At 34.5% G+C, this 23,420-nt stretch overlaps 1 protein-coding gene and 1 long non-coding RNA gene across 4 annotated transcripts in view; both read left to right on the forward strand.

Annotated features, from left to right (window-relative positions):
• CADM2 (cell adhesion molecule 2) overlaps positions 1 to 23,420 on the forward strand; it is a 667,772-nt gene that overhangs the window by 118,756 nt on the left and 525,596 nt on the right. The window lies entirely within an intron of this gene.
• Positions 76 to 22,523, forward strand: LOC121074507. Its single transcript, XR_005822393.1, has 3 exons — positions 76 to 161; positions 6,149 to 6,219; positions 22,044 to 22,523. It is a non-coding gene; the product is annotated as an uncharacterized LOC121074507 (long non-coding RNA).

Consider the following 23,420-nt stretch of genomic DNA (forward strand, 5'->3'; position numbering starts at 1 on the left):
CAACAAGCATATCATGTGCTATTTAAAAATAACATTCCTAGGTGTCAGTAGATGTCATTCCACTGAAGGAAAGCTGTTTAGCCTGGTTAGCAGCAAATTTCTCTTTTCTTTTTCCCTGTATCATTTAAGATGCATTCTGGAACCATAATTTAGAATCAATGGTAATGACTTTAAAATGTGGCTGTTAATATATGGATGAATTAGGAAACCAATGTCTATGCTATGGGTATTTTTCACGTGGTTTACTTCTAAAGCTGAATGAAGATACAGCCCTTTTAGACTTGTAAACCAGATTTTTAAGTATCTTGTTTTTCATAGCTCTCACTCATCTCATTATGGCTTAAAATACTCTGGAAATCAATAGGCAAACATTGAATTCTATATTTGATTTTTTTTTTTTTTTTCAGAGATGTGTCTACACTAAACACGTATAGGACACTTTCTCTGAAGCACTTTGTTTTTCCCCTGTAGCCTATATTCCAGTGGGATAAGTCGGTCATCATTCAACAGCTAAGAAGTTAAGCTGCTCTGCAAATGCAGTGTCTGTGCTATCCTGGAGCCAGAAAAGGCTGGCACTGGGGGAGGTGGTGGTGGTTGTAAGTGAATCTGATCCTCTTTATGTGCAGTGTAGCACAGGTGCTGACCATGGAGCAGTCAATGAGGTGTGCAGACTTTGCTGGGTCCAACTTGAGGCCAGCATACAGGGAGGAGGAGAAGGACATTATTAATATCTGGAAGACAATCATATCATCCAACTTTTTAGCTTTATCTTGTTTTGGAAGACAATAGTAAGTGAAAATTCCAAGTCCACAATTGCTGCAGGTTGATTTTTCACTTTTCATTAAAAAATACCCTCCTTCAAATTTAATATTCAAGTGATGTCTTTCTCTTGGGCACTTAGCATTGAAATGATAGAGATCTTATTAAGCTTATAACAAAATATGTAAAGACTATCTTAATAATATCTCTAAACTTCAAAAAGTAGCTTTTAAGTAAACATGGGTCAATTCATTATCACAGTATGATGTAGTAACTCAGGATCTCATCTTAAGATTCTAGCCTCAGTATTGATTGGCAGTAAATATAAAGGTGTTATATACCATTTTTAAGTTATTTATTCTTGTGGTTTTTTTGTAATAGCTAGACAAAGTTCAACTCAAATAAGCTCATTTAGTTGTCACGCACATCAGGGTTCCAGTTATCAGAGGGTTTACTAAAGGGATGTATTGTTTTAATTCCAGAAGTATCAAAAAATGAACACTGTAACCAACACTCATAAATTATGGCATGTTTTATTTCCATGTCTTAATTCAAAATTTTGTATAGTAAATGCTAAAATTAGATAGAAAATCTGAGCTTCCCTTTAATCTTTGTGAATTTAAATTGTGCCAACTTTCAAAAAGCAGATACATAAATGTGTGCACATTTTCGTGTGATTTTGATGTTACTTTGACTGCCACTAGTCTGAGAAAGTTTCTTCAGTAGTATAAAGATCTTAGAATACTATTGTAAACTTTCAAGTATCACATTTAGTACATTTTCAAGAGAGCCTCTGTAGTATTGTGTGTGCGTGTTCATCTGCCCGTGTCTGAATATACATGAGCTGTTTTATACCCTTAAATCATACAGTATGTTTCCAAATGTATTTGACAACGATGTGAAAGCTTTGATCCAATACTTTAATTTTATCATACATTTGATCTTTCGATAATTGCAATTACTTTCTAGTATACTCATACCCATATTTTGTATAGATGAAAGAAACACATTGTATTTGAAAAAGAATAACAGCACAAAAATGGCTTTGTATCTCTGAAGATGATTATGCAAAATATAAGCAGCTAATTATTCACAAAATCATATTTCTAAATAATTCAGATTGCTTTCAAGTAATTGCTGGAGGGAAGTTTTCCTGTTTAGAAAGTGAGTTACTTGTAGCTCAAATACAAAACTTTCAAAATATTATTGCACGAGTGGGTTGCTTGCAACTGGAAATAAATTATAGGGTTTCTATTTTATATCTGTGTTGATTTGTCCTACCATCTTTTAACAGCTAGTTGCATTGTCTAGAGAATGTGTTAACTAAATTAGATTAGATTTATGGGTCTCTCATTTCTTAGTCACTAGCTTCTTGTTTCTTGAGAAGGTCACCAAGAAGAAGCTAGTTTGTCCAGGCCTGGAGCAGTCTCTGGCTTTTGGAACCCAATCATGCATGCCTCAGTGCTGGTTAGCCAAGAGGAGGTGCGGGTTTGTGGGTTTCCTGTTCCTTGGAGCAGTGGTCCGTCGTTCTTACTGATACTATATTTCATCTATTTTGAGTATCGTATGAAATATGACACTTAATTCTTCCACAGGATGACTGCAGTGGTGTTTACTAGGATTCTTGTGTGGGTGAAAGTTGAATACATCTATAATGTCAAGTACCTGTTACTTAGAGAAAAATAAACAATGTCTAATGTGTGACAGAAAATATTTCAGCATTTAGTGAAAAAATTGCATCCTTACTACTTATTATCATAAAAAAATGTATTACAAGTGCATGAAACGAAAAGTTATGCTTGGGCCCAGGATGAGATGATTACGGATGTTATGCAGGTTGGAAAAGCATAGGTGTGTGGAGAGTTCTGAGAAGAATATCACTGTTTGGCCTTTTGTGAAGGATGTATGTTATCTAGGATAACCACAACGCTGTTCCCTTATCTTTAAACTATTGTTAAAGTTTTCATTAAGGTTAATTGCATTGGAAGTTCGAAGACTCTGCACAAAGACAATTAGAAAAGAAATAAACCTCCTAACACTTTTTTTTTTTTTTGCAGTTTTATAAAGAACTGACCTCAGTTAGTTTAATGATTTCTTAAATAGCTAATTGACTAGAAAGTTTTCAGAAAATAACCTTTGCTTTAAAAATGTCATGGGATTTTTCGTATACAGGCCAGCTGAATTCTGTCTTCAGGTGTACAATTCAACCTCAGTTCTGGGTTTTCTACACTTGAAGTCCACATAAACACACTGAATATTTTCTCTTTAAACTTTCACATAAATTGTCTTCTCTGAGTAGGTAACTTTTCTGTCTTTTGCATTGAGCAGATGTTTACAAAAAGTACCCCGGGGCTATCATGACTACTTGAACTGCCACTTGGCTTTGTGCAGAGTTTAAGTTTGCAGGGTGCCACCTGTAAAAAGGTCTAGTTTGGACCTAAGTTACTGCAGAGAGGGAGGGCTAGGTGCTGTAATATGTTCGTGTATTGTTTTGCTGCTTACAACTTTCTACTACAGTTTTACTAAGAGCGGGACTCCTTGTCCTTTCTGGCCTGGGTATCAACTGGTATTGTTCGACATTGTAGCCAGAAGATCCTTAGAAGCAACACAACCTAAAAATGCAAACCTTTAAGATGATGAGACTCTTTTTCAATAGCAAAAACAAAATTAGAGTTCTGAAATGTTAGTCTTGAACATTGCGTGTATATTAACGTTGAGGTAAAGGTAGTCATGTAAAACTCAACTATCTGTGTCTTTAGAATTAAACGTGAACATCTTCAGTGTTCTTTTGGAATTCTAAATAATTATTAATAGTGTTTTTTAAAACTATTTTCACCTTCTTTTAAGAAAATATACATATTTGGCTTAAGCTAATTCTTGTATACTTTTATTAAAAAACAATTACATATCTTTGGAAGTGGGATTTATACTTATGGCTGTAAGATAACTGTAGAAGCCTAGATGAAATGCACTCTAATAGGGAATGAGCTATTTACTTCCTAGGCATGTATTCTCAAGCAGAGTATGTGTGTATGTATCTTCTTTCATTCAAATTATAGATAAGCTAATTGTAGTATTTATTTAATAACTTACATGTAACACACACAGAGGAGTACTAGGAAGTCAAAAAAACACACAAGACAATTAAAAACTCATTGTCATTGAGAGAAAGAGTTGAAGGTATCAGAAGTGTGCAAAATCTGAGGATAACTCAAAAAAGTAAGGTGGTATTTAAAAAACAAACAAACAAAAAAAAACCTGTACTGTTTAGTCCAGAGAAGAGGAGGCTCAGGGGAGACCGTATTGCTTGCTACAACTACCTGAAAGGAAGTTGTGGGTAGCTGAGGGTCAGCCTCTTCTCGCAGATATCTAGTGACAGGACTAGACGGAATGGCCTCAAGTTGCACCAGGGGAGGTTCAGGTTGGAAATTAGGAGACATTTCTTCTCAGAAAGGGCAGGCAGGCATTGGAACGGGTTGCCCAGGGAGGTGGTGGCGTCACTGTCCCTGGGGGCGTTTAAGGAAAAGTTGGACTTTGTGCTTAGGGGCATGGTTTAGTGGGTAACATTGGTGGTAGAGTGATGGTTGGACCAGAAGATGATCTTGGAGGTCTTTTTCAACCTTAATGATTCTGTGATTCTGTGAAAAGTGAAGCTGGGCGGGAGGGGGAAGGGGGTAAGGGGGTAAGGGGGGAGGGTACACTGAGGAGGAAAAACAAAACAAAACAAAAAACTGCTTTATCTGAACCTTGGGATACATACAAGAGCTTGAAATGACACCTAAAATGTGCTATGATAGAAAAAATTAAAAGACAGTAAGCCCATCTAATCTTCTAAACATTGCAATATATATCCTAAAGTCTTTGCTGAAGGCCCTCTGTAAAAGAGAACCTAACAAAGAATGGCAGGGGAGTAACAGGAATGATTTTAGTAGTCCTCTGCATGCTATTAGAAGTGTCCAGAGTTCTTGTTGATTGTGCAAAGTGCTTTGCATATCCTATTTGCACTTTGCACCAAATTCTCGCTTAAGCAGTCTGGATCTAGCCCTCAGGGTACTAAAGTGTGATTTGCATCAGCAAGGTGGCTCAGTGGCCATCCATGCACTGAGATGTAGAAGTGTGCCACTAGTGTCACACTTGAGGCAGTAGCTGGGATTTTTTTTTTGTTTGTTTGTTTTTTTGTGAGTTGCATTTTTGGAGAACTTTGCTTACAATTATAACTATACATTGGCTGGGCAGTGAAAAATACACAAAATTTACAAAATAATCTTAATAGAAAAAGAACATTAGCAGCACACAAAAGCCTGAGGAATCCAAAGTACTTTCTATACCAGCATTAAAAACAAAACAAATCTCATGTCAAGAACATTGTTTATATGGACATTGTACCATTTTAAAGGTGCAACAGAAAAATGATGTTTCTTGTAAATTTTCTCCATTCATGTAGACTAGCCAATTTTCTTTCATGTTCAGTTTCTAGTATTTTACATTTCATAACATCCTTTGTAGTTTAATTCATCAGTAAAACCTCCCAAATTTGAAAAAACTTAACCTTTCCTAGAGATATTGCAATTTTTATTTAATATATTGCAGGAAAATGTAAGGTTTTTTTAGTAATGATGCATTGTCATTATTTTTATTGTTTCTATTTATTTAAAACATGAAATCTGAGCTTTTTTCCCCCACAAATGTGGTTTATGCATATACAAATATGCATATATATTGATGAAGAAACCTTTTTTTCTGATATTCATCATTGGTTTCCATTCACACACACTACTCAATAATAAATGCTGAATTCAATAAACGTCTGGAAGAACATAGCATTGATTATATGTTTGGCATTACTTAAAACATATTATGTTCACTGTTCTGTTGAACAGAAAATAAGCTTTAAAATACATATAAATATGCCAGTTCAAAAAAGTTATCTAACTTTATTGGGCAAAATGTTGGATCTCCCACCAGGCTTTGTGGTAAACCTTGAAAGCTATTATGGCAGTTACAAAAGTTAATTAGTTTTGTAACAGTGCTCTACTAAAATGTTGCTTCAGGCAGCGTATTTGGAACACTGTATCTTTATCCAGTATGGTTTCAGAAGATTTTGAGACTCCTCTTGTGGTAGCAGAACAGTATTGTATGAGCTCTACAGATGAGTAAACTGGTTGGATGTTACACAACAAATATGGAATTTCTACCTAACTGTTGTTTTGTGGTCCATCTCCCTACATAAAATACTTCCTGCTCCTTTCATTTAATTTGGATTAAAAGATAAAATACTTTATTTCAGAGATGTTCAAAATGTAGAAGGTTATTACATATGTTAAAAATTAATGCTGTATTCTTTCTCCCCATACAAAAGAGTACTTATGTGTTTTCTTTTGTTTCCTAGGTGAGTAACTGAAGGTTAACAGAATGCCTGGTTGTCAAGTATGCTTAATGCTTTTCTATAGTACATTGTGGGTAAGTAAGAAAAATATTCATTTTTGTTTGTTTTTTAAATGAGCACATAAGCAAAAGTGAATAATTGGTAACAACTTGTGCAGTGGTGTTTTAATCAGTGTTGTAGTTGGTTCCTATATTAACAACATGTAAAAATCTGTAACATTTGAAAAGGTATTTGATACGGAGATGCTTGAATGGTATGCGTTATTGAGTTTTCATAGACTTTTCTGACTGTTTTGTCCTTCTGACATTTAAATTATATATTTAGGGTACAATTTCTAACTTTGAGGTCTTTGTAGATGTGTTGTTTATGAAGGAAAAACGAGTACAAGAAAGTAAACTGTAATCCTGTGTTTTGAGAAATATTGTGCATGGCTACTATATTTATAAATTATATGTATTATATTTTGAGTTTTGTTAATGGCCAACATTAAGTTTTGGGGTTGTGTTCGTTCTGTAGAAGTTGTTAGGAAAATTTTAGTTTCTGGTATAACAGTAATATTCTCCTTAGTCATTATTTACATCTTCCATATGGCTGTTAGAACTGGAAATAGATTTTTCTGAAAGACTTTGAACAACATGGTTGAGATATATTGGACTTTATCAACCACTGTGTATATGATCAGAAAAATCAGTAAAAAAAATAATCAGTTATGACTTCGCAGAAATTGTAGTTTATTTAAAAGATAATTAAAATAGTTTGTGAAATTAATGTTAAAAGCCTGTGGTGTTAACCGAGTGATCCCTTTTTTCTGAAAATTACAGTGGGGTGTGAACATGGATGCCTGGCTTGTCAAATGTCTGTTTTAATATGGTTTAATGGTTTCTTTGTAGAAGGAAGGAAATGTTTAAAATATGTGTTAGAGGTTGTTCTCTTAGGTTCTCGTGGAAGTTCTACATGCTGTACCAGTAACTCTTTTCTTTGGTATACGGTTAAACTAAGAAATTTGGTTTTATTCAGTGTTCATATATCCATACTACTTGTGCAGTAATGTTCATAGGACATGGACATAGCCTATTTCTAGGAAATGAGAATTTTGAGAGTGTATTTAAAGCAGGAAAACATTATGGAAAAAAAAGTTTGTATAAAGGTTGCTAAATAATGCCATTTGGTGTACCGCATGTGCAAAGAAGAATACGTGAGTACAGAGATATCTAGTACTCATGCATTCAGAGACTCATGGTAGAAAATGTGTATTAAAACACAGTGAACAATGTTGATTCAGGATGCCTGGCAGCCATTTTACTATGGCATCCTTATTTTGCCTATAGGATTGTTTGTCAAAGTGTTATTCTGCAATTAGCCTATTATACTTCTGCTTAAAATGGTAACTAACAATCTCCAGAAAAGATGGGGGGAAGCTTCGAAAAGTATTCTGTGTATTCAGGTATCTCTGGTTTTATATTCTGATATAACAAACTAACTTCCCAGGAACTAATGAAAAACACTTGAAGTTCAGGTGTCTTTTGAAAACAAGAAACTATTTTTCTCTCATTTTGAAAACCTGGTTTTCACAAAATTTGTTGTATCAAATTTGATACTATTTATTTAAATTGAAATACAGAGAATAAAGTGATAAGCCTCATTGACGGAAATGGAAATCTTGCTTTCCAATGAGGTAGGGTCAGTAATTCACCCCATATGAAATTATTCAGCGTTGAATTATTTTCATTTAGTGATTTCTTAGATAATAGTTACAATGTATAGACTAGTCTTTGAACCAAACTTGATTCAAATGTCAATGTCGTTTGCAGACTTCAGAGGTATTTCATAATAATTTCCAACTATCTGTGTATGTAAATCTACCAAATGAGGTAACTGAATATTATCTTATTGTCTGTTCTCTTGTGTCAGTTCTATTGTTGGGAATTATTCACAATTGCACGTACCTTTGTATAACTGTACAGTTGGTTCACAAGAGGAAATCTTGAGGTTGTGGATTTAAATATTAGGTTGGATTCTGTTTGGAAACTTAGATTTGAAAAAGGTAGTACAGGAAAATGAATATTAATATGTAATGTGAAGACAGTTCCTTCTTCTATCAGTATTTTCTGAAACAGGACCAATCTTTCCAAACTCTGGATTATTTATGGCAACATTCATTATTAGTGAAACCTGTGACAATATTAGAACAGTCACAAAATATTGGTCACATACATCTCTTGAACCTAGAATAGATTGTGTTCTTATATGTTCTGTAGAAATAATCCGAGTCTCATTTAATGAAGCTTAAAAGCAAAGCAAAGGGAAGTGAAAATTTAATTTAGACACTTTAATAGTGTTACAAACAAATCAGTTAGAAAATACCAATGCCATTTGCATTGCTATCCAATTAAGTAACTACTAGATGTCTAGAGGGGTACAGTATGTTTTCTAAATGCAAAATGTTGTACATAAGAACAAGCTGTATTTTAAAATTATAGATGCCTTTAAAAATTTCTGCAGGAATGTCATCTTCTGATATCTTGATTAATTACACCTGCTTTGTTTACATGCTGACATTATTCTTCAATATCTTTCTTTGTGTAGGTTTGTGTTTCTAACTACAATAGTAACCAAAACCACTTGCTTTTGTAAATGTCAGAGAAATTATGTTGCACTGTTTAAAAAAAAAAAAAAAAAAAAAAAAGTAAACTTTTATTTTTGTTGCCAGGTTGATATTTCTTCTTGGTTAAAATAAAACTTGATATTCAGTTTTCATTAGTTTATAGTTACAACTGATTATAGCTTCAGTTCTGTAAGAATAAATTAGAGCATAGCCATCCTCCCATCCCGCTTTTCCTCCTCTCCCTCCTCCCCTAGCTGTATGAGACTGTCTCGCGGTGTTAATTGAACCACAAACTGCCTAACTCTAAAAATAACTTTTGAAAACAGAAGCATTTTCCCAAATCTTTTCATAAACATGTTTAATATTCAGCTGACACAAAAGTAGACATTGCACTTCCTATCAACAACCTGAGGCACTGCGTTCATGCTGACTCCCCTGCAGCTGCGGAATCAAGGTACAGGCAAGCTACACGTTTTCTGAAGTACCACAACAATTCAAGCAGTCAGGACAATGTCTAATGAAAAAGGTGTGCTTAGGCTATAGCTTTGTAAAGGATTTTCCCTTGCCTGTGAAAAACTTTAATACTTCATTAGATGCCCCAGTTTGGTATGAAATTTGAATTTAGTAGGCTTTTGGGCACTGTGACTGTGCCTTGGTTTATTCTGGGTGAAAGCAGAATAAACTAAAGGAATGAATAGTCGAGTGTTTTGATACCTATTACTTATTTTGTCCTCTTGGACTTTTTTTTTAATTCAGATGCACATGCATTCCTCAATTAAATCAAAGGCTTTTTGTTAACATACCTTTTATTCCCAGGGTAAATAAATCCTTTATAAAGTCTGTATTGTACTTTAAAGTGATGATAAGGTAGACATATAACACTGAAAATAAAACAGCTGGGTCGGAGCCAGGAGCTCCCACTGCAGGGGCACAGGGCGCAACTTCAACCATGGGTGAGCTGCCCGGCCTCCGGCAGGGTGCGAGGTGGCTTCGCCTACCTGGTGGGCAAGGCCCAGTACCCTCTGTAGCCTCAGCTACCCTGCAGGATGATTCTGGCCAGTGGCATGGGTGAGCTGAAGTTTGCTGGCCCAGCAGGCCAGGTCGAGGCAAACAGCGTGCAGGGCTCGGGTTCAAAGAGGAGGGCATACAAGGTGCAGTTGAGATAGCTCTGCTTAAGGCGTTCGTATTTACTGCTGGCAGCTTTGCACAAGGCGTATGACACTAAATATTTTTCCATATCAAAGCTACCATGTAATGACAGCCTGCATTAAGCAGAGTAATTACTAAGAGAAACTTTGCAAAGATTTGTCATGTCTACAGCATATTTCTATGCAGCGAATGGAAGCTGTTCCAGGGCACAGTGTACCTTGTCTATGATGTGCAATTTAATTGAACATCTTGTTACGTTTTTGTTTTATTACTTATAGCACAGAAAATAAGCTGTGTGACTTACAATCTAAATAAAACATATTATCCTTCATTCAGCTTGCAAGATAGAGAGTTATGCAGGAGTAAGATGATAGTAAGGAGAAGAAAGACAGGGAGGGAACATAAGCTCACTGAGATGGTACTCACTGGCAGATAAAGCAGTGTGTTGAAATGAAGACTCCTGGTTTGATGTTGAAGGAATACATTTTTTATTTATTTATTTTTTAACATCATAAAATATGCATCTTCCAGAAGAGACAAGATAACTTTCTACCTGCATCGGCTTAGGAAAGGCAGCTGAGCAATTGAGCTGCCACAGAATATTGTGAAATTGAAGTTGCTGGTCTTTCTTGGAGATAAACTCTAGTCCAGCTTGTACTATGCAGTAATTAAGATGAGATGTAAGCTACTCATTTATGAAGTTGCCAGTTGGGACAGTATCTCTGGCTACTTGGATACTCCTTTCCACGATGCTCATACATTTTTTTCAATGGAGACAAGCACAAAACAAAACTGGATGATTTACAGAACTGTGCTAGTTAGGTGCTCATTTCAGTGATGGTGACTTTGGTTACAGTGAGCTATTGTTTCTCCCCAAGTTCCTGACACCAGGCTCTCTCTTTTCTTCTGTGTTTTAGAGCTTTCATCTTGAGAAGAGAAACACAAGTATCTCTTAGCTTTTTAATGTTTGAATGGTTCTTAAATATATTTTGAACTGTAAAAATATTTCGGAGTTTTCCATATGATTTGCAATTATATACAGTAGATTCATTTATTGCAAACTTGCAAACATGAGCTAAAATTAGAAAACTATAAGCAATTTAATTTTGTTGGGTGAGTGTCATCCAGATTCCTGATTTCTTATTCATAAGCTCTGCTAGCAGTTATCTATCTGTCTAACAGGCAGTTAGTGTCTTATCCTAAGTACCTAGTTAAAGCCTGTCTAGTAAGCATGTCTATAAAACTGTAATCAATGAGATAAGCTTTAATTCATCATCCAATCAATGATCTATTTGGGTTTTTATTTAAGCTACTGTTTATGCAGATTCCAGGAAAGGATGAAAATTAAAATTACTGTCCAATATTATGAAAAATGAGAACCCTGCATTATTTATGTGTCACAAGCCTGGTTAAGGTTCAGACTTCTTTTCTGATACAGCTTTGTGTACCTTTTTTTTTTTTCTTCTTTTGTTGTGCCAGGTGGTTTTACTCGTATTTTCTATCCACTAAACAAGCTGAATGAATGGGATCATTTCACTTACTGCTATTTTAGGAAAGTAATAACAGGTTTCAAACATGAATGTGGTCTCTATTATAGCCCATTAAACGAACGAAAACCAATGCTCTTTTTGATATCATTGTGTATGGTTTATTAATGAAATGTTACCCTTTGATTGTGAATATATTCAGGCAAATTGTTTTGAACTCAGTCTGGCTGAATAAAAGCACTGACATAAGTTGGATACATCTACTGAACTGGATTCAGCATAGGGAACTTCTGAATTTTTTTTTATTTATTTTTTATGGGAGATGCATGCAAGAAGCTAAAAGAATGACCCTGTGTAGATCGAGGTTGTTATTGTTTTGTATACCTATACTCTGCATACACACAAATCTTACTGGTTGGGGTGTGTGTGTGCTCTTCTACTTGAGTATTTCCCCTCCAAATCTATTCTTGTAAAGTAGATTATGATAGACTATTTCATTGCTTTTCATTAGACATTTACTGTTTCTTTTTTGTCTTCAAAATGAAATGACTGCACTTGATGCAGCAATACGCACTTAATATAATGCAATTATACTTTTTTTTGTCTGTGTGCTGTAGCTTCTTAATCCAGGGCCCAGACTGTCAAATATATTTGACTGAAGCTATTTTCTACTTTTCTTTTACTGTCTTTTTTTCTCTTGAAATTCTGACCTGTTCTTTTCTAGCTTTCTGGTTTGCTTCTTTCTACTTCATCACCTTTAGGCGTTGTAACAATTCTCTTTCTGATATTTATTCCTCGTTGTTCTCACTGCACATATTAATTTTCATTTCTCGTTTTCTATATGTTTGCTTTATTTTCTTGACTGTTTTGTATCTTAATTGGACAATAGGGAAAAGTAATTGAACCTTTGATCCTATGTTAAGCAATTCTAATATTCTTTGAGGGCAGAAGGTACTTAGAGAAGAATAAAGCTGTGAAATATTGCACTTATTTTATGGATTAAGTAGTACCAAAGTGTCAAAGGTATTAGCATGTTAACACTAAGTAATTAAGAAGCTGAAAGTCATTTTAACTTGCTTGTTTCAATGGCAACAGCCGCTATGCTTATATTTATTATTATTTTATGTATTTGAAAAAAAAAACATTTAAGCTGCAACAACAACAACAAGACACTTTTCAATTACGGCTTTGATTTGAATAGTGTCTCCTATTACTTTTGGATTTAAAGTTGATCATTTTATGGTTTTGATCTTTAATATAAGAAAAGTCCCATTTGAAAGTCTTTCTGATGGAAAAAGTTACTCAAAATGAGCTAAAACTTCTATTACTAGCGCTTCTAGTGAATAATTTTGTTCCCTTTAAGGTAAAATAAGAGAAATTCCTAACAAATAGGGAAAGAGAATTAAAAATAGAAAACGCACCTTGTATTTTTGCACCGATTTATTTGCAGTCATTGTGCTAGACTATCAAAACCTTAGCACATGGATTTTACTACCCACCAAAGGCCAAGGTGCACACTTCCTGATATCAAACAGCTGTAGGATACAGACTAATGATTTCTCCAGCAGTAAATGTAGTTGTTTAAAATGGTTGCCACCTTATTAGTGATTCCTACTTTTGCAGCTGAATTAATGGATTGTTTAAATGCTGTTGGTCAAATCACAGTGAGGCTTCTATCAAATCTAAATAACTTTGTGCTGAAATGACCAAACAGAGTCAGTAATGAGCATCTGGTGCAGAAATTTTTCAATCATACCAGCTAGCTGTGCCAGAATTCATCTTTGTATGCCCTTAGTCATTGATTTCAGCTGTTGCTTTTTTTTTTTGCTCATTGAGTCACAACAGTGTTGCAAAAGAAAGTCTTGTCTAGCTAAATTAAAATCCTTTCCTGAAATGTATTCAAAGAATGAAAGGGAAAAAAAAGAGAAAATAAATCAATCAAGGAGAATCCAAAAAAGGGCAAAAATGCTGGTGTCAAATTCCAGATCATTTTCAGAAAATAGCAGAAATCAATAGAAGCTTTAAGTTCTTTGAAAACTTTTTTTTTTTTTTTTTAAATCTGCATTAGGACAAAACATTTGTTCCTGAAACCCCAAAAGCTGACAGAATGTCAAGAAGGATGGAATTTCTTCCTAATTTTAATCCTGTTTTTATTGATGCCAGTGTGGATTTTTTTTTTTTCCAATTTATATTTAGGTTAAAATGCTAAATTCATGGTGTGCAGAACAGCTTACTCTTTTATCCCTTCATTCACTATTTAGGCCACAGGTTTTTTTCACCTCAGATTTCTGCTAGTATTCTGCTTTTGTTACCATTACAAATTTTTTCTTGTTGAGCTCTATGGTTTTAATAGCCTAATTCTTTATTTTATTTTATTTTATTTTTTTTCCCTGAACATTATGGAGAACTTTGAGTAATACCAAACTTAATAGTGTAGGCTAACAGTAACAGTGCTATATTTCTGGCTGTATAAAGTGATGGTCTCTAACAGCATTGACAACACAAGATCATGCTGTGCATTCATTTTGCTTGACATCTCAGAGAGAAATGTTACCTTTTTCGTGCCTTCATTTTCTTTTAAATTAAGATCTATTCTCTGAATGAAAATGTCAAAGGAGGCCAATGCTTTCCAAGACACAGAAAACTCTTTCAGAAGATTGTTCTCTTATGCTGGTGTAATCTACTTTGCACTAGGTATTCTGTAGCTAGCATAATGCCAGCACCAAGTGTTTTCCATAAGGCAACACAGAATAGTTGGTAACGTTGACAGATTTCTCAGCTGTTTCTTTTAATTGGGATATTCTTATGATGAAACTGAAGTGTCAGTAAGACATTGAATATTAGTTGTATAATCTTAATGATTCATTCTTAAATTTCATATGAACATTTCCTATATGTTTCCATGCTCCTGTATTCTGGTCTGAATGTATCTCTGCTAGCTCGCACTGGAAGATCTCAAACAACTTTCTGTACCTTCTTCCTTAGGTAATCCTACCAGATTTGGAGATGTCAGCAAAACTGATGCTCTTGATTCATATGACTGTCAAATTTTGCACGTCCTTCAACAATACAAAGACTTTCCGGTGTGACTTTTTTTTTTTTTTTTCAGTTTTGAACACATGTACATCGTACATGCATACATATCAAGAATTATATGAAGCACAGTTTTTGAAAGGTGCTTTTTATTTTCTTTTCCACACCTAATTTGGTGTTCTAAATTTGCACTAGTGGCTACCATAGCAGCTTTTTTTTTTTTTTCTTTTAATAAAGGAGAAGGAGAGGAAAGTAGGATAGTTTTGCAAATGCCCTATTGAAAAGATTGAAGAAAAAAGCTCTGACTTTCCTTTGTAACTTGAAAATTGCGAAATTCAGCAATTGTGCTTCCAGCCCATTGCATTAAAGAATTGCTGTCCACTGCATGAATGGGCTTCTCAGTTTCTTAAAAAGCCGAGAACACAATTCCCAGCTGGCTTCGTGCTATAGGTCACTTCCACATGCTGCACCCAGGGAGGCTGTGTAGCAAACAGTGACTGCTGAATTTGCTTGCAGGTCTGTTCTTTCAACATGTACACAAATGGTCTGACACATTAATCTGGAATTAAAATTTTATATGAATATATGGTAGAGACCTCTTAGTGACTTCAGAATGAATTTAGTTTTAAAAATGAATTGGTGCTATTTTATTCTAACAGATACTGCATTATTTGCAGTGTCCACAAAAGGACTTCAGTGACAATGGCTGCAAATATTTCACTGTTTTTTCCCTAGTCATCTGAAATAAAGTTATTTTAAAGACAGGAGATCCCACTGACTAACAGATTCTAGTTGCCTGGGGAGTCCTTTAGTATCAAGGTCGTTACACATGAATGGCCTGTGGTTCTGTCCACAGATGGAAAAGAAAGAGGGTATTGGGACAGCCTATGGTCTGCTGACTTTGGTACCTGAATAGGCTTTGTGAGAGTATTTGGGAGATAAAATTGTTGGCAAAATGCTTCATAAAACATCGAGCACAAAACAACAGGATTCATCTGGAGATTGGTGTTGGTCAGGCCCCAAGACTGATGTTCCCCCTTCCAAGATGTGAAAACAAACCAATTGAATGATGTTCTTCTGGATTAAGTTATTAAAGAATAGCAGAGCTTGGGTATGTAGGGAAATCAATTTTCAAGGGAGAAACTTCTCAAGAAGTGTTTAACTGTGCTGGCTACTGAATGATATTTTTACGCTCCTAGGATATATGCTACATTATAAATAATTGTTCATAAAGACAAAGTTATATGAATATAAGTAAGATTTTCCAGTGAAACTTAATAAAGTGGCTGCGCGCAGTCTTTCTAAAGCATAATTAATGCTTTTATTAAATAATGAAGATGATCTCTGTGCAGGTATGCAGGGCGTTTTCACTTCTTTTCTTCTACTGGCTGTTTGTTTCAGACCCACCTATTGGTGGTCCTTTTTAGCAGTCCACAGCTAAGAAACCTTTCGGGCATTTTCATCTGCATGAGAGACAAAAAGGGCAGCTTCCCATCACCATGTGTCTTTAGGAGATGGCTGACATTGGAGATACATCAGGCTTTGATGAACAGTAGGAATTTTGGCTGAGGGGCAGTGCCTGAAGGATTTGAGGGTGCTTCCAGAATGGGCTGAGAGCTTTCGAGGCAGAGGGCAGTAGCCTGAGCTGTGGGGAGGGTGATGCGGAGACCAGCGCTGCTGGCTGTCCTGCTTAGCCAGCCCGTTTCTGTCTGTGCCTGGTGAAGAAGAGTTATTCAGAAAAGCCCCCGGAATTGTTACAATTTGTGAATCAGCTAACATTGGTTTCACTCTTGTAGCCGCTTGGGAAATCTAATTGCTAGCAGCCTCTTAGAGGTCAATATTATAGATTGCTTTTTACAGAAAGATCAAGGAAAAGATCAAGCTTTACTTCTTATTTGAAGATGGGAGGGAGGAAGGACAGGTAGGAAAGGGCAGGGAGCTCAATAAGAGGATGTGATCTGCACACGGGGGCACTGAAACAGCTTTTCATCATAACCTGCTATTGGATGACGGTGCTCAAGAATAAAGCTCAAAGATGAAAACAAAATTGTATAATTAAGCAAATACTAGCCACCTTTAGAAGACCCATTAAACAATTTTCTATGGAGAAAAAAAACGATTAGTTGTAAGTCTTGGTGATTTTTTGTTATACAAGGAAAAGTTTTATTTTTTGTTTCTTTTCTGAGTCCAGCCTGTAGTTAGAAGGTGTTATATTTTTTAATCTAAATCAATTAAGATACCATTAGTTTTTGAGGAAGTAACTCTACCTTTACTTGGTGACACGGGTAAAACAAACTTAGATATATTGAACACTTTGTTTAAAAGTGATGACATCCAAAATAAACTTAAATTTCATCTATCCATTTGTAAAATTATGAGAAATAACTTATTTTATGCCATAGACATGAGGATATCTTAGTTTTTTTTTTTTCCTGAGTTTTTCAGGTTTGCTATTCTTGCATGAGTGAATGCTTTAAGTTGCCAATATGTATGGAGTACTTCAGGTATTAGGCATTACTGGTTAATGGAATTAATTACTGGAACACAAATTTCCAAAACCCACAAGTTTAAAGTGAGCATGTAATATGGATTAAAATGAGTATGCCATATAGATAAAATAAGGCCATGGGATGGTGTTTGTGGAGATGCAATGCTTAAGAGTGCTTTCACTTCCCATTATCTGAAGCTTTGTTAAAGATGAACTAAGTATCAAACAGAAGCTATGGGGGAAAGCAGTTGTTTTGCAGAAACTGTTGATTGTTTAGCAGGTTAAGTAGTTCAACATATATAATCCAAGTTCTAAAATTAATCTTCCACTCATAAAAAACATTTATGATACTTAAAGCCTAAGTTCTTGGAGTTCTTGAACATGCTCAGGTAAGCTTTCAGTTGGATTTCTATGGAAAATGTTCTAAACTCAATTTTCTGTCTGAAAACCAGTACCTTACCTGCAGAATGGCTTGACAGAGCATAAAACAAGAGGAAGAGGTTTGTGCTACTTTTTTTAAAACTTTTATAATGATACAGAAGTTGATGTAATTTTAGTCCACGTTTAGGGGGATAATTTTAATATAAAGAGGTCTTTTATTGGCCCCTTAAGAATGCAGTGGACACTGCTAGAATAACACTGTAGTATCATAATTCTAAAAGTATGTTTTATTGCCACCTATTAATTTTGATCATCATGGGCCTAAATCTCCGCTGTCTTCGCAGCAGCTAGTTAGCATTGCCTTCTTCCTTCTTCCATAGCCCAGCCTGGAGTAACTATGTACAGAAGCCTCTCGTTTGCAAAAGTAAGGGTAGAGGAGGTAAGAGAGAGAGGATGGGAGACTGTGGATGTGGTAGCCATGGTAGGCAATGAGCATGTGGTGATGCTGTGGTCTGTTTTCCAAAGTGCCAGGTCCCATGGAAGTCGTCCTGTGGTTGTGGGGCTGGTGACTCCTGGGGTGGGAAGGTGGAATGAAGAGGAAGTGGTGGTGGAGTTGTGGGTGTTAAGAAAAATTCTTAGCTCTGCTTTTCAGTATGATGTTTGGTGAAGCCCATGCCTTCATCCTTCCTTTTCTGCTGCACAGTGATCCCTGAAGGGGATCCACATCCTGTGCTCTCCTGGAACTTGATGATCCCTTCTTCAGAAGATTTCTTAATACCAAGATATGTTATTCAATTATGTGAGTTATCACAAATACAGAATGTTTTTAAAAAGTATAATTTTTAATTTTGCACAAAATTTGATGTTGGGAACTAAAGTCTGCAGGGGACTCTTACATGTTTGCTTATTATAAGGCAACAAGTTTAAAAGGGTTGACAGACAATATGAAAGCTCATCAGTACTCTGCAGTGAACATTATGCCTCTATTAAAGACCAAAAGCTGGAAATATAATGGGCCAGTAAGGAGTAAACTAGGGTTTAAAAGACCACCATTGGTATCTTGGGTCCCTGCAGCAACAGAATCCTTGTTATAGAAATCAAGATCATCTTAGGAAGGAGCAAACACCACTCTGCAGGGGAGGACCGGTTTTGCAGAAATGGCCTGGGTGAGGAAAGGGAGGTCCTTTTTTAATATTGTTGTCAGTGCTTTCATGGATGTTTGTAATACTTTGCTTTTACAATTAACATGTCGTCTAACCGTCAAAAGCTTGATAAAACCCTGCTTAGTTGAATGAACATTTTTGTATTTGTCATTTTCTTCCAATTATCTTTGAGCAATGAATGTTCGTTCAAGAATGTTTATCTGTAAGAGAAATATTTTGCAGGTACAATGATAAGTCAAAAAAGATAAGATGTTATAAATTTTGTTGCAGGTGCATTACACCCAGACTTAACTAGATTACCATGTATTGTGCTGTAATGATTTCTTTTTCTGCTTGTCCAAATAAGCTTTTGTATTCTATGCATATATATTTTGACTGACACTGGGTATTTATCCTAATATGCATTTTAATAAAATATAGAACAATTAAAAGAGGAAAAAAAAAGATGACACAAGGGAAGACGAAGTTTTCACTAGGCTGTATCGTTTATCATTTTTCTTTTATATTAGAAAAAGATAGAAAAGCTGTATACAGTTCTAGAGTGAAGGCAGTGGAGTGTAGAACTGCATGCCCCTGTCAAATTGATAGAGTGAAGATGTTGAGGAAGATAATGGAAACTTTCTATTCAGTGAGGAGTGGAATAAAGAAGCCATTTCTAGTCATTCATCAGCATTGATTGCCTTAGTGCTTTAGGCTTAGATCAGAACTTGCATGTTATAAAGACTTGAACAAATATGGAGATCTACTCTGGAAATGTACTTAGATGAAGCTTATCTTTTGGTGTAGAGAAATCTCTGAATATTTAATATGAAAATTAACTGTACGAGATAACTTCAATGGTGTTAAAAGGAATAAACTGCGGGCAATAGTTATGATGAAAGTAAAATGTTTATTGGGTATTGGGATATGTGGTCCCTTACAATACAAACAGTGCCACATTTCTTGTTTGATTTTACAGCAAGGAAACAGAGGCAATAAAATAAACCTATATTTCAGTTACAATAGTTCATACAGTTTATTCTTAGGGAAACATCAGGATTCACTTGAGTTTTCTTCACACCTGGCTATATCAGTCAGTAAACCCTTAGGTATTCCACAATTGCTAGTACCTTGCCTCTGCAATTATAGTTGCAACAATTAGTATATTAATCATTTACAAATTTTATTATGCAACCTTCTGAAGTTTTAACATACTGTAATTTTACAGTAATGTCATTATGCTGGGAATATAATGTCATTATGCTGGGAATTTTAAATTTTATGTTCAGTTTTTGTGGTGCTTGGGTATTCATCATTTATAGTTTGGACTTGCACAGAAAATGAGACTTTGCAAGACTTTGTGCAAGAACATAGGGGCACAAGACTTCGTGTCTCAACAACTTAAACCAAGTGATACACAGGAAGGCAATCAGAAGAGATGCCATTGTAATATGTTCAAGAATTTTTTGTTCTCACATAAAAACAAACAAAATCTGCAATAAAATAATACAGATGTTGAACATTTTTCAATCTGTTTCCAATATTTTCAAAATATTAAGTTATTAATTGATAATAATTTTATTAGCCTAGAGTTAGGGGTGTTCATAGTAATAAAAGCACTGATGATTGCTGTAGCTGAGAATAAATTAGAATTTCAATGTTGAGTCACAGGTTTCAAAACTGATATTCATCAGTTTTAGGCACCTTCTGACGTAGAAGAATGAACATGTGACTTGGTATATAAATAAAGCTACCTCAGTTTTTTTTTTTTTTAATAATACAAAGAGATGGAAGACAGAAGCAAAATAAAAATACAAGATTGCATGTAGTATCGAGAGATTTTTTTACACTAAAAATTGGATTTAAACTGAGAAGGTTGTAAACCATAAAAGAAAAATTCCACATATGAGGAATTTTTATTAGTGACGTTACTACAAGGATGATCTATCTATGTTTGGTAGATCAGGATTCCTGATTTATTCTGGACTATTTATTTTAGTAGAAACACTTCAGCTGTTTTTTATTGTCTTTCTGTTCCTTCTTTCTCGGTGGCTTCCTTTGTAGAGGTAAAAATGTTTTAAAAAATTTTGGAAGGTAACAATTATGGAAAAATTTGGTTCGCTACTTGATCTGTCTATGTGCTGTTTGTATTTCACTCTGATATTGTAAGAAGTAAACTGTGACTGGTCCACAGAGTTTCATGATGTTTTTTCTTTTCTTCTTTAGTCAGATACTTAGTGGGAAACTACATTACTTGGGTCAGTTTGATTTTGACAACATGCTTCAAATTAATGTTGTATCTCTAAAGCTAGAATTTCTACTACCCATGTGCCTAATTTTAAGTACAATATTTTTTATTCTTTTACTCTTAATCTTGGCTTTAAATCAGAATGATTTGTGCTTTATCTTGTTTATTGGTCTTTTCTGTGTAACTATCAATATCTGTTCCTCAGCTTTGCAACGTTTGTTTTCACGTGTTTGTGTTTTGACTTCTGGGATTCCTTCTCTTAATTTTCATTGAAAATTATGTTTTTATTTAAAAAAGAAATAGTATTTACAAAATAGCCAGTAAATAAAAATGTCAGAAAGAAAGAAGTTTAAAATCTTTAATCTTTACAGAACTAGTTTTACTGTATTATCATAAAAAAAAATATATGATTTTTCAGTATTCTTTTCATTGTCTCAGAACTGAAGATACTCTTTATAAATAAATAGAGAGCTAGATTTTTTAAAAAACAATCACTCTTTCTATATCTTTAGGGGCTCAAATAAAATAATATTATTACAGTGATAGTTAAGACGATACCAACCACATAGGTGATATGTTTTTAGAAGCTAAGCTTAGTTTAGGTGGCAAACCTGACTTGTTATAATTCACATTGATAAGTACAAACAACTTACTACTATGTTTCTTTCATGTGCATGGAATTTGTGGATGTCTTTACACATCTGCTGGAAGTTTTCAGAACTCTTAAATAATTGCACAGATGTAACCATTATGTATAGAAATGTATACACTATATAGTTCAGTCAATTAGTATTTGTTGTATGGTAGCCTGTTTACGCTTACATGTTTGTGGATGTGTGGAATTAAAGGAATTAATAGCTTTAATAAAATTAGGCACTGTGTCTAACTCCTACCTGAGAAGAAATTACTGGAAGTTGTAAAACAAGCACTGGGAAGCCAATGTCTTTTTAGAATTGTAATTGATGACGACTGAGGCCAAAAAAAAAAAAAAAGTTGAATATTATGTGATACAAATGTTAACTAGGTGGCAATATAATAATAACTAGTATATTAGCCATATTACTAGCCATATATTAGTATTCACGATCTTTTTTTTTTTTTTTTTTTTTTTTTTTTAATTCACTTTACCTTCTTAGATTTTTGGTATTCACTCTTTTAGTAAGATGTCCTTTCTACAGCACAGGCTACTCTGCAGGAGATTCACAAGACTTTTCTTTATATAAGCCCCATTGCCATCAAAGTGCATGTTGCATATTAAAACAACTAAAATCTTGTAAGGAATACTATCTTTCGTATTTCAGATGTTCTTATTAAATAGTTTCAATGAAATGTTTCACAAAGATTCGAGATTTTTTTTTTTGCTAGTATGGTGAAGTCTGCTGGCTTGTCTGCTAGTTTGTCTGCTAGCTTGGTGAAGTACCAAGATATATTGAAGAATACAACAATATAAAAGGACGAGATACTTGACCTAATGTGGATCAGCTTAAAATGCGAAGGATGAAGAATCCATTTTAATGTGCAAGCAACAACTGAGGCAAAATGACATTTTCAATATCCATTCAAGAAATACTGGCTAAAAAATAATAGCTGCTAACAGTCAAAGAGAAATATGTTCTTTACTTCTCAGTTCTTAGTCCATATTTTCCTTTGTTAATTTTAAACACTAGATAAAACTGGAGAGTGTTAGAATTAAAAGCTCATATTAAACAACTGAATACAAGTGAAATAAAAACAGTACATTAATCCATTATGTGATACTGTGCTACTAGGTTTGTTAAATAACAAGTTCTTATTTTCAAGGGCTATCGCAAAATTGCTACTCAGTAGCATTGTTCAGATAAGGTATCCAGGTAATGAAATTACCTGGATAATCCAGGTAATGAAATATGAAATGAATTTCATATTGTGAAGAAGTAAAATGACAAAGGTTACGTACTATCATAAAAATTCATGACTTTTGAACATTCAAATGTGAATAGCTTTTCATAACAAATACTAAATCTCCGAATCTCCTTTCCCAAAGGGGTTTGTCCCTTCTTGATTTCTTGTAAATTAGTTACCTGACTGTAAAAAAAAAAAAAAAAAAAAAAAAGAGAGAGAGAGAAAGTTAGAATGTTTGTTCTTTCGTTCTTGTAGCAATATAAGCTTTTTCATCCTTTGAATGAATTTCATTTGCAGACATAACATGTTGCGATATAGAGTCTGAATATGTCTGTTATTAGTAATGACCAGAAGTATCACAACCTTAAAATAAACCTGAATTTTGAAATTAAATGAAATAACATTTGCATAGGTAAAAAGTTTTTTTTTTTTTTTTTTTTTTTTTTTTTTTTTTAATACAGAAAAAGAAGTAGAGATGTTATGCTTCGTTTTGCCTGAAGGAAGGGCAAAAGGACATTTTGGCTGATTTTTTTGTTTGTTTTGTTTTGTTTTTTATCAGAGGTAGGCAAAGTGCAATTAGTGTTACAGACCCTGTTGTTAAAATCTCTTGTTACAGGGTTAAAAACTTGATACTAGCAGTATTTCTCACTGCTGAAATGTCTCCTCTTCCTCCTTAGTTTCAGGGAAGGTCCCTCTGGCAATCATTTCATCCTTCTTGATTTGTGAACTTTTTTTATCTGTAAGGCAGGAATTGGGTGGAAAACACATTAGTTGCCATAGCAGATGACCTCCACTAACCAGCATTTCATTTGTTGTTGGTTTTTTTTTTTCCTTTGTGATCATTTGGATTTTTTTTTTCTG

This window comes from Cygnus olor, chromosome 1, assembly GCF_009769625.2.
Source record: "Cygnus olor isolate bCygOlo1 chromosome 1, bCygOlo1.pri.v2, whole genome shotgun sequence".
In the NCBI taxonomy this organism is placed as follows: Eukaryota; Metazoa; Chordata; class Aves; order Anseriformes; family Anatidae; genus Cygnus; species Cygnus olor.